Source organism: Pelobates fuscus, chromosome 5 (genome assembly GCF_036172605.1).
Source record: "Pelobates fuscus isolate aPelFus1 chromosome 5, aPelFus1.pri, whole genome shotgun sequence".
Classification (NCBI taxonomy): domain Eukaryota; kingdom Metazoa; phylum Chordata; class Amphibia; order Anura; family Pelobatidae; genus Pelobates; species Pelobates fuscus.
Genome location: NC_086321.1, coordinates 349,123,603 through 349,136,505, shown reverse-complemented (window position 1 = coordinate 349,136,505; position 12,903 = coordinate 349,123,603).

Below are 12,903 nucleotides of genomic sequence, written 5' to 3'. Positions count from 1 at the left end.
CATCAGCCCTCCCCCCAACTTCCTCCAAGTCACCTCAGACAGTGTGACAAAGGGTGACAATAGCCAGCACAGGATGTCCTGAGTGCTCCCCCCTCCTGGCACACTCTCACACTTTTATTAATATTATTATTATTTTATTACATTACATGATTTAATATGGAGAGGCTGTGATCCTCTGTAAAAATCCTGAGGGGAAAGAAGTTCCCTGAGAGGAAAAAAATGTAAAGTGTAAAATGTGTTTGTTAGCCTGTGTTATTTACTATACTGTGACATTTTGGGGATTTTTTTAAAGTTGGATTTCAGGTTTTTAGGCTGCAAAATAAAAAGGGGGAGGGGTCAGTTAAATTTGTAGTAAACAAAGTACCTGTCAATCCTGAATTGTTAGAAAATGAATTGGGGAATTACCAATTACATGACCCACTGGAAACAGAAAATTGTAAGATTTGAAACACTAATATTTGTGTCCAGCGAAGTCTCTCGAGTAAAACAGTACCTCCCATGTACAGGTTTTATGGTGTCTTGGAAAGTTACAGGGTTAGATATAGGGCTTGCAAGCCAAATTCTATGGACTTTCTTCCTGGGTTGTCAGGCAGGTACCTCATATTGTAATTAATAAAATGACTTAATTATGCAAAAATATTATATAAATATATTTGTAGAATTTAAATATATATGTGTGTATACTGTGTGTGTGTGTGTGTATATATATATATATATATATATATATATATTTGTGTGTGTATAAATAAATATATACTTTTAATATTTATGTATTTATATATAGCTATATAGATACATATATGTATTTATAACATCTTTCTAAACTGTATTTTGATTGATTTATTTTTCATTTTTTTTTCGATTTATTGATTATTTTTATTATATATATATATATATATATATATATATATAATTAACGTTATTCTAAGTGTATTTTAATATTAATATTTATAGGGGGGTGGAGCTTGACCACCAGCCTGAATAGACGCTATGCATGCGAGCTCCTCTGCAAACAATCAAAAAACCATAAATATCACAATATCGAAAACCCACTTCGACCCATAAAGGTCCCAGCTACAATCTCTACCGTCTCCCGAGGCGATCGATGCCCTTTTCCAACCTAAGGTCCAGCCCAGACGGAAAAAAAAAGGGGGCCTACCCTACGTTGTCCCTCACGGGCCTGGAGGCACTCCTCACACGACAGGCGAGCAGTGACATACACCAGGCATCACCCGACATCCCGGCGCACATGCCAGCTATGGGCCCCCGCTCGCAAAAATCGACAGCGACGGAACACAGGGACATCGGGACAATGTTCCAACGGCCCGCGCAGCCTCATCCCGCTCCAGCGGAAGCCCCGAAGCCCATCACCTCTACGCGTCCTAATATCCTGGCCCAACGGGACGAGCATAGTGGGGCGGAACAGTCGGCAACCGCTCATCTGATAAAACCCGAAGCCCCCACCGACTCCACACCGACGACCAGACATGACCTGAAGGTCCTGTTGACGGACTTTCATAAAATTCTAGCGACCAAACTCGCTCCTATCAAAAACAACTTGAAAGCCATCACAGACCGGGTACAGGCCTCAGAGAGAGAGACATTGCAGATGTCCAAATGCAGATGACTGAGCTCCATACCACTGTACAACAGATCTGGTCCAATCAAAGAGCCATCTCTGCACAAGTTACGGCTATGGAAGACCGACACTGCCGCACCAATATCAAAATAAGGGGCATCCAAAAATGGCAATCAAAGCGGAAGAGCTAGATAGTACAACAGCGGTGGAGGACCCACAGGTGATCACTCCACTGGAGTTGTAGGTGGTTGAAGGGAGTAAAGGGCATAACCCAGAAAAATACGAAAAGAAGAAGCTGAGTGGAGTACACTAAAGCAGTGCATCCATAATCGGCTTCTAAACCCTGAATGAAAAGTGCTCCGTCAGTGTATGGCAATACAATGCTGTGAAAGGGAGCTAAAGAACGAGCTTATTTACATTAATTACAAAGAATAGTAGAAAAATAATAAATCTTTATTAACCCTCTTAAGGGAAATACAAATGGAGTAAAAAGTAGATAAACTACTATATGAGCAATGCCGAGATAGATAGATGAGAGGGAGTAGGGCAATTAAACCCTACTGAGACATACTCGCAATATAGACACTGTGTTACAATGTAGCTGTACAGACTCTGTTAGGCAGCTACAAGGTGGATACAGTATGTAAGAGTCATGCCCAGTATAAATTACGATAACTCCCTGAGTACCACATAGAGGATAGTTAACAGCGTTTAGTGATAGTAGATTGGAGGACTCGTAAAAGAGTCTATGGGGAACACTGTCATTTAGACTAGCACTATATTTTAAGTACTGACAGTGTTCCTAGTGTAGGTACAGCCAGTGATTTAACAGAGTCCGAGGCAGGTATTTAGGTAGAAGGGGAGGATCGAGAGTGGATAGCAAATGATTGGTGCCTATCCACCTCTTGTCACCCTTAGAGATACCAAACAAGGAGTGGTGTAGCGCTCCGTGGTTCACACTGGACCTATTTAGACCTGGTTAGCAGTCACTCTCCGCAATCCACTAAATGCACCCGCAAGTAACAGTGCAAAACCACAGCGGGAGTACGCTTAAGTTGAAATGCCCATGTGGTAACAAGTCATATCAGTGGGTTTGAACGATAGATGCGAGGCCTGTCTACAGCCCGAGGTAGTGGGGATAGGAGTGAGGTGACCCCTTCAGTCCCAGTACCCAGAAGCTAGGCGTACTATCGGTGTGTTTAACGAGAGTAGGAGGCCTGTCTATAGCCTGAGGTAATCGGGATCCGAGCGAGATAACCCCTTCAGTCCCAGTACCCAGAAACTAGACGTGCAGGCCTTAGAGGATTCCCCACAAAACACAATCCCCAGCTATACTAATCACAGCTAATCACAGCATCGCTCAAATAAGTAAAAATAACGTAGAGGTCCTATGTAGGACAGTCTGATTTAACTTTAACTCGATAGCATTGCGAGACCTAAGGATAGTCCTCAGTAGGACATTGTCATTACACTTAGACTCGCTACTGCTCGATATTTTAAATAAAAATAGCGTGTGGGTCCTTAGAAGGACAGTTAAATCAAATTCAAACGAAATCGCTCACAGGTATAGTAGTGGTCCTCAGTAGGACAATTTAAATTAAATTAAATTAAACTAAATTAGCGTCGATAGTGCTCAATGGTATAGTAGTGGTCCTCGGTAGGACAATTTTACATGACGTTAAAGTCGGTGATCGCTCAACGCGCGTTTCGGCGCTAACATGCGCCTTTGTCAAGAGCTAGGAAGAGCTACCCCACTATGTCAGACGCTTACTGACCACCATCATGTCCCATGCAGTAGCCAAAAAACTGACCATCGAAGGAATATACCGCCTGCCAGGGCCGGCGGGAACACAGACCACAGTCGCAAGAGACGTCATCCTCCGGTGCTCCACTACCCACGATAAAATTCTAATAATATCAGCACTCAAGGGTAAAACCCCTGTACACTTTGAAGAAGCTTCCCTGACATTTACCAGTATCTCACAAAGGCAACCCTCCTGTGGCGTAAAACATTCCATCCGATAACCAGCCAGCTTAGAACAGCCAACATAGGCTTCAAATGGGGAATGAACGTCTCCCTGACAGTGACCCGAAATGGCACCGCGCACACACTCACCTCAACTGAGGACGCATCACTATTCCTGACGGCCCTGGGCCTGGAGCACTCGCCGGACGACACACAACCGAGAGCCTCCACCGCCACAACCACCTGGGACCCGGCACACGCACCGCCCTTCGTCCCGAGGTCTGCAACAGCGAGAGCAGCGGGACCGGGAACAAGCCCTAGAGACGACCCGACATAAGGCATCGACCACTCGGCCGGGGACCCACGCGCCCTGCCTGCCGTTCCTAAGCACACCAAAGGACTGTCTCTCCGGGACTTTACATATGGCTCTCTATAGATAAAGTATAACCTTATGTTTTCCCTATCTTTCCCTCCCCTACTTTATCTTCTACGATTTTGTGTTTAACCCACACGAACAAAGAGGAAAAACTAACATACAGGCGCAACACCCAGGGCTAGAAATCCAGCTATAACACAAACCCCCCACAACGGGGCACGATATCCTCCCACCACACACAGCCTTGGGGATAACCCCAAACTATATCGCACACTACCTCCCTGCTACTCCCTTGGTTAGGAGTCACCAAACACAACACATAATGGGGGACAAGACACCCTACAATCACTCGTCCTTAGCTCATCCCTGGGCGGGACACACAACTTCAAAATCCACACACTATGTTTTCAATGAACTACATAAAACACTAACATGCAAGCACAAACGCTGAGCGCTGCAACCTCAGCGCAGCAAAACCTTACCCACCGGTCAGCACAGACACGCTGCACTCGAACACCTAGATTCTTAGGGCAACACACAAGTTGCCAGGTCCAAGCAAACATGTCAATAAAAAAAAAAAAAATGGTGCAAGAATCTCATTTGAACATGCTTACACACTAACCGCGTATTACCCATTCTTTTTCAAACGTTGTAACGTTTATGATATGCACTGAAAAATAAAGAATTTTAAAAATAATATTAATTTTTATAATTATATAGATTACTATTAAAATACACTTTTAATAATGATGTATGTATGTGTATATAAAAGTACTTAGATCATATATATATATATATATATATATACATATATATATGATCTAAGTACTTTTTATTTAATTTAAAAACTTAGCTGGTACAAGCAGATGAAATAAGACATATTAGAAAACATCTTGGCGTTCATATACAGCACTTTTTTTTTTTTTGAAAGCTTAGTAAATTATATGGCTTAGGTATAGTTAAGGAGCATGAGTATCGGCATGCATGATAGTATAGGCATAGCAGGTGATAAACAAATTAAGCATGCTACATAAGTACATCTGAGCATTTTAAGCAAAACTTGTGAGGATCAGGTTACGTAAATAAGACATTGCTAGTAATACGACTGCTTAGGCATTAATCGTAATGGCATAACATGCTGGAATGTACATGACACAGATGGCGTTATTCACTAATGAGACGGGCTGTAACGTGAACTGCAGGTAAGAGTCCCAATATCCGAATGTGTGAGGCTAATCATCCGACCTGCTTCCGCCTCGTGGCAGCGGGCCAGTGCTTCGGTGGTATGGTATTTTCAGCCGGTGCCCCGCTTGCATAGGGGTGTTGCCGTTGGGGGGATTATCCGGTTGAAGCCGACTTAGTCGCCTGTCCGTGAGCTCCAGGGAGGAGAGTGCCGCGCCGGGCCCCCGACGGGAAGCCCGATTGCAGGTATCGCCACTTCACACGGCCTCGGTCGATGCGTCCCGAACCTCCATGCTAGGCCCTAGAAGATCTCCGGTCAGTTGAACTCTGCAGTTTGGGAGTGCGTGGGTGTGCCGCCATACCTGACGACTGTTGTGGTGTAGGAGGCGCTGGTGGACTCCGGTGCTTGTCAGCCCTCGGGTACTCGTGGTCGGGAGGTAAGGTAGACTGCCTGTCTTCTCTCCGCAGCTCTCCTGTAGCTTTTGCCCCTCTACATCTTTTGCAGTGGGTTCGGCCGCCGCCATCTTGGGTGAAGGCCCGACGGCCCGGCGGTGTCTCCGAGGGTGGCTCTGGGGCATGGACCGGGATCACCCCCCCGGCCCAGAGGGGGGGGGACCGGGACCGGGTCTGCCGTGTTCGGTGCTCTCGACAGGCTCCGTTGGGCAGGATAGTGGAGCGGCGGCCGTCCACTCCACTCACCGCCAGGTAGGCCCCCCGCCTGGTACAGCAGGGACCTCTCCTCCGAGGGACTAGAGCTCCAGGAGCAAGCCTCTCCTCAGCTCCGGTAGCCTGTGTGCATCGAGGGTCGTGGATGGTGACCTTTTTTTTGCTTAATGGGTCGATTTTAATGCTTAATGGGTCATAGTGTGCGGGAGCTGATCTGTCCTGCGACCGCTCAGCTCGGCGGCCCGGCCCCGCCCCTCTAATTTAAAAACTTTTTAACAAACATTTTTACAGGCATGAGGGAGACAGCCTGAGAGATCAGACAGTCCCTCTGCAGGCACTGCATATGCCGGCTATTCTGGCCATGTGATCGCGGAGTTCTCAGAGAAACTGCTATGTTTACACTGAGGGTTAATCCAGCCTCTAGTGGCTGTGTCACTGACAGCCACTAGAGGCGCTTCCGCGCTTCTCACTGTGAAAATCACAGTGAGCAGACACTGACGTCCATAGGAAAGCATTGAGAAATGCTTTCCTATGGGTGGTTTGAATGCGCGCGTGACTCTTGCCGTGCATTCGGTGCTGAAGTCGGCAGGAGGACGAGAGTTCCCAGCGCCGAGGGAGCCCGGCTTTGGAGAAAGGTAAGTGACTGAAGGGGTTTTAACCCCTTCAGCCCAGCGGGAGTGGGACCCTGAGGGATTGATATAGATTATTTTTAAAAAAAACAAATATGTTTAAATGTCTATCTGTTCCTGTCCAAATCTGAGATGATTAAATTGCGTATACGCAGAAGTAAATTCACACTGACACACAGAGTTCAGGTTAAAAGCACTTCGAGAAAATTTAATGGCATCTGGTTAAAAAACGGTCTTGCAGACCCTTATAAGAGCAATATTACATCATCATTGAATATCAAGATAACAACAAATAAACATCATTAATTGGATTAGGTGTTAAGTGGCTATGTCAATGTCCACCCATCAATATTATTAATTGGCTCAAGTACTAAGTGGCTGGCTAAGTGTCCTCCCACCGAGAGGTGGCGTCATCTTGGACACGGGTGTGGACAGTTGGCTCAGGCGCCATCTTACTCAGCACGAGGCTTTACTCGATGGGAGGGGGGCTTGGGGCGTCATTTTGGGTAGTTAGTGATGTCAGACTCGGGGTCAGGTTCAGGGCCTTTTTTATGAAAGAACATTTCATTAGAGCAGTTTCTCATGGGCTAGCTATGGTATACTTTGTTTCATGTTACAGGAACTTGATAATTCCGGTGTTAGTCATATCCTTCTAGAAAATACATTCTCTTTCTAATATTCTAAATGCTGTTAGGAAAATCTGTCATATAATGAAGTTAAGTGGAGTTAGTGCAAAAATTTAATAAAGGTTTAATAAAGGTTTTTAATAATTCTACATCAGTCCCCCCTATGAAATGTTAGACTCTAAAAAAAGATAAACTTTATTTGTTAATACCAGAAGACGTGTTAGCCCAAAGGCACAGAAACCCCGTGACCGCTAGCTAGGTGTTATTGCAAAGTGCAATTCTGTCCCTTCCTTTCCCTAATAGGCTGCAGCACATCCGTCAATACGGTCAGGAAATCTCTTCACTCCGCTGGTAACCCGCGGTGGCTTGCCCACCACATCTCCGCACGGCAGTCAGTTCCATAGAGACGGACGCTGTCCCTAAGCTGGTTCCCTACCTAAAACTCTTGCACTTTATCAGTAAAAGGGATAGTTTGCAGCGGTATACAGGGTGAGTTGTAATCTTGGAAATCTTGGTCATCAACTGTCAGGTGTGCAAAAGTTGGTGCCGCTTGGTCTACAGTCTTCAGCAGGAATTTTCTTAGACAGGGGAGGACACAACAAACAAGAAGAGCGAAAATAAAAAGAAAAATTAGTAATGCCATACCAATATGCATTAAAGCTTTTTGCCATCCTGTCATCCAACCAAACCATCTTTCCCAGGGATCCTTTATCCCAGAATTCCTTTTTAACTCTTCAGAGAGCTTATTTAGTTTCTCTATGGCCATGGTGACTTTACCATTAGGACCTGTGTTTTCTGGGATGTATGTACAACAGGTCATGGTGTCGGGCAGTATTTTACATACACCCCCCTTTTCAGCTAGAATCATGTCTAAGGCCATTCTGTTCTGGAAGGACATTTGGGATGTGGCCTGCAATTGTTCGGCTAAACCCTGGAGGGCATCTCTGGTGTAGTTGACAAAGCGTTGTTGGTTGTAATAAATGTAATTGATCCAATTTAAATTCTTGTTTGCAGTAACTATGGTAAAACGTGATTCAAACCCTGCAGCAACTTCATCTCTTGCTTTAAATTCATTAGGCACCCCCCTAGGCACCCCAATGGCATCAATGTAAATGTGGGGGTCAAAACTGCCTCTTACTGGGGCTTCACGCTTAACCTTGGCTGGTGTGTGTATGGACTCATGTATGTCAGGGTGTGTGTCAGAGATAATATGTATAGGCATGATGGCTTTAGCCAGAGTACACTCCCCCCACCATTCCTTGTCCATCCTGGATCTTAGCTGTAAATCCCCACACAACCAGTAAATATCCCCTAATGACCTAGTATGGAATTGTAACAGGTACATAGGGACAGTTCTGTAAGTGGCACAATACCCTTTGGAGAAGTTACCCAAGAACTTACCAATTCCATCATAATTGGCATAACAGGTGTAGTTTCCCTTGTAAACTGTAACACCATCTGGGGGTTTGACATCCTTGGTTAGGAGAGGGTATTCTACTGTCCATGCTTTGCAGAGGGACCTATTAAAGTTGTAGTGGTAGGCAAAAAGACTCAGAACGCATTCTTCTATATCTACTGGCAAGGTCAAAGGAACGGTGCCGAGGTGAGGCCGGGCCCCACCACACACATAGCATGTGGTTCTGTTATGTTTGTTGGCATTGTATTTCATCCATTCTAACCATAAATTAACATCATTAAAACCTGTTTCAGCGGCCATAGTATCTTCAAAGGTGGGGTTAGCAATGGCCATCATGTCTTTAAAGGACTGGATGTGTGGTTTTTTTTTTGTCAATCTTTCTTTTATTAAGGCATGTAGAATGGGGTACAGAAGAAAAATTGGGGGAAACATTCAAGAGATTTACAGCATAGGGTTGTTACATCAGGATTGCGATGCCTCATTTTTAAAAAATTTTGTTGTTAAACTTTAGCTTGAAAATACAAGCTATGGACCATAAGATCCGATTGGTAAGTCGCAGAATTATTATAACCAGACATCTGGAGAAACCCGGTTAGACAGTATACGCTCAATTTAGGATTAACAGAACAAGCTTAACTTAAGTGGTACAAATTAAAGTAAAGATGTCAGGGTGATGATCAATATAGATGATATACACGGCTTAATAGCGCAGAATCTTGGCAGTAACAGGCTAATAATTGGTCTAGTAAAACATGGGTAAAAACACGCTGGGAATTTGCGCCAGGCTTAATAACAAGAAAATCTTAATCATCATGAGGATAATTATCCGAGCCCAAGAGTGTTATAGAGTAAGAGACAGCAGGGTGGCATGCATAGTGGTAACGAGAACGGCAAAACTATATGCACTTATTATATCGTAAATTGTAAGCTTTTTAGTGTAACTAATGCGAGGAGACACGGTGAAATCAACATGCTAGTACAATTATAAAGAAATGCTAACGTTGTATACTCTCAATCCTACCTAGAGGTCTGATGATATAACTATGCTAGTTTACAACATGCTCTCAATTCTATCAAGCAATTAGGCCCAGGTTTACCCTGCTTAACAAGAGATTGTTTAACACGGTTCCCTGTAGGCAAGGCAGTCAGTCAGCGACCTACTGTCATTAACTGGACATGAATTCAAAGCAAAGCAGACTTTAAATAGAAAATTAAAATATAACATGAAGTGGCATCAGTTCAGATTCATCTGAGGGGTGCGTGTTAGGTAAGACCTGGTCAGCAGTGACAGCAGGGGAAAGTCCAGGTTTGAGTATGAGCTGTATTAAGGGTGCTAGGTGGTCGGTTGATCATGTATAGTGTCATGTCAGTCCGCCATCTTGTCGTGAGTGTCCCCTTTTACCCTATACCTGAGGTCGGCAGGCCTCTGGCATAGGTCTGCAAGCAGTCCGAGGCTTCCTGTGTGGGGGCTATCTCCTGCGTTGCTACTGTGTGGTTTCGGCTGTGAGCAGTCCTTTGGGCTGGGTGTCCAGCTTGGCCGTGTGCGGTGAGGTTTCGCTGGGGCTGGGTAGTAGTTTGTTCCGGGGCTTTCACCGGCAAGTGTGGGCGCTTGAGAGGGGGAGCGTTGGCGCCAGGGGGGCGATCTGTCGCCTCTCGTTGCTTTGTTCTCTGCCTTCGTCCCCTTCTGACGGTTTCCCTGGGGGCTCGTTGTGGGCATTTACTCAGTAGCCGCCGGGTAGCTGGTCGGACCCATGCTGCTATTGCTTGGACCGCTTGTTGAAAAGGCCGAACCTTACGATGGAGTTGTGACCATAAGTAGCAGCAGAGCCGGTCAAAGAACTCCTGGATGTGTCTAGGTGGAGTGGCAAGGGCTTTGTTGGTACCTCGGTTCGCCATTTTTCTCCCTTTTGCTGAGTGTCTGTCTTTGCTGTAACGGGGCTGTATCAGGCCACGTGTAATGAAGCTGGGATCGTCCGCCATCTTGGGCGCCTCCGTTTCCCTCCTGCTTGAAAGTTTAGTGGCTTCTGCCGCTATGTCTCTGCTTGTTGTTGCTCGTGCTGGCGGGGACCGGGATATCCCCCACCGGTCCAGAGGGGGGGGGGGAAGCGGTGTGTCCCCTCCTCAGCCTGAGACCCGGTAGAGCGGCCGTCTCTCCACGGCTCCCACCCGTGCAGGCCGCGGGTTGAGATGTGGGTTTTTCCGCGGCGGAGAGACCCGAATCGGGTATCTCCAGGCTCAGCATTCCCTCCTGTATGTGAGGGTGTTTGTCCGCTGTCTGCACGATCCGGTGGCCGGGCGTTATGCCCAGGATCAAGGCGTCAGATGTGGGAGCTCCCACCATGTGCGTCTGGCTTGCTCGGCTGGTAAGCTCCGCCCCCTGGATGTGTGGTTTTAATGGATTTGAGACCATGTGGGTGGCCCCTTGCCACTCTGGAGAGTGGCACATATCTTTTAGGTAGAAGTGCCCCAATTTGTTATAGGAACCTTTCTTCCAGTACATTCCCATTACATACTGGTCTGCATCCGTTGGACTGGGATGCTCTATGTTTAGGATTAATTTCATGGGTGTACCTCCTCCAGGCTTCCTTAGAGTCATTCTTTGGAGGAGGGATCTACCATGATCTTAGATAAGGCACTTTTGGGTTTGTAACCCCAGGCAGGCCCAGCATTTCACCCTGCAGCCCCCCAATGGTTACAGTTATGCCCCCATTGTTTGTCCACTACACAAACATAGGGGTCCTTTACATGAGGGATATCTCTATAGATAGTTTGAATTTGTGACGTAGGGAATGGGCAGTCTACAATGTCACAGTAGTCAAAAGTGTATGTAGCCACACGGGTACATGAGGAATTGTACCAGAAGGTATACCCACTGGCATCTTTAGTAATGGCTACTTGTTGGGCCTTAATTAGGCTAATTAAGGAGATGATGTACCAGAGGTACATGGTTGTGCGGTATCTGCTTCCTCTGGGGCAGGAGTCTTCTTGCAATGGGAAGCGTGGATCCAATGTGGCCTGCCAGCCAACTTGACGGAGGTTGAAGTGATCAGGAGAACTTGGAATGGTCCGTCAATTCTTGGTTCCAGGGTGTGTTTCCGCACAAATCTCTTGACCAGAACCCAATCTCCGGGAAGCAGGTTGTGGGTACCCGTATCAAAATCGGGATCTGGAATTGAAGAGAAAACTTGGGCATGTATTTTGTTCAAAGCACTTTCAAGTTCAGTTACATAATCTACCAAAACATCAGTTTGAAGCTGTAGCTGTTGAGGGTAATAACAACCTAGTCTGGGTGCAGTCCCAAATAGAATCTCATATGGGGATAGTGAGTGCTTCCCTCTAGGTGTGTGTCTAACGCTGAATAAAGCTATTGACAAGCTTTCTGGCCAGGGCATCTTTGTTTCTTGTGACATTTTTAACATTCTGGCTTTTAGGGTGCCATTCATGCGTTCCACTTTGCCACTACTTTGTGGGTGGTAAGGGGTGTGAAAAGCTAGGGTCACTCCCAGAGCAGTCCAAATTTCTTTAGTCACTGTTGCTGTAAAGGCTGGGCCCTGGTAACTCTCAATAACTTCTGGTAGTCCAAATCTACATACAATTTCTGTGAGCAGACGTCTTGCTGTTGTTTTGGCAGTGGTGTTGGTTACTGGATAGGCTTCTGGCCAACCTGAAAACATGTCCACTATTACTAGTGCATATTCATGAGGCCCACTCTTGGGCATTTGTATGTGGTCAATCTGAATTCTCTGGAATGGGTATATTGGCTTAGCCAGGTGCTTCAAGGGCACTTTGGTTGGTTTTCCTCGGTTGCATTTTGCGCAAATGACACAGGCCTTGCAGAAGTTGTTGACCAGTGTTGTAATTCCAGGTGCTTCATAATACTTCTGTATTAGGGCAGCCATTAAGTCTTTTGACAGATGTGCAGGTCCATGTGCCCATTGGACAACTGCTGGATATAAATTCTTAGGGAGACAGAATCTAAAGTTGTTGTAGTATACCCCATCCTTTAGGACTGCTCCTTTCTTCTTCCATTTCTGTATTTCTTCAGGGGCAGTTGTAGCTTGCTGTTCCCGTAGGATTCTTAAGTCAGTAGGAAGAGTCTGCAAGGTAAAAATAGGAATTTCTTCGTGTCCGGACACTTCTTTATCCACTTCCTGCAATTTTCTTGCTGCTTGCTTAGCAGCCTGATCAGCTAAGTGGTTGCCCTTTGCTTCATCTGTATCCAATTTCCCATGTGCCTTTACCTTCAAAATGGCCACTTCTTCTGGGAGTAAGAGGGCATCCATTAGTTCCTTGATTGCAGAACTGTGTTTAACTGGCGTACCGGCAGTGGTAAGAAATCCTCTTGTTTTCCAAATTAGTCCGAAGTCATGTGCCTGTCAGGGTACCTGAGGTCTCTACCTCTAAGGGAGGTAGAGACTTGGTGGTTTATCCGTCCAGGCGAGCTGTTTGCCCCGTTCCTCGC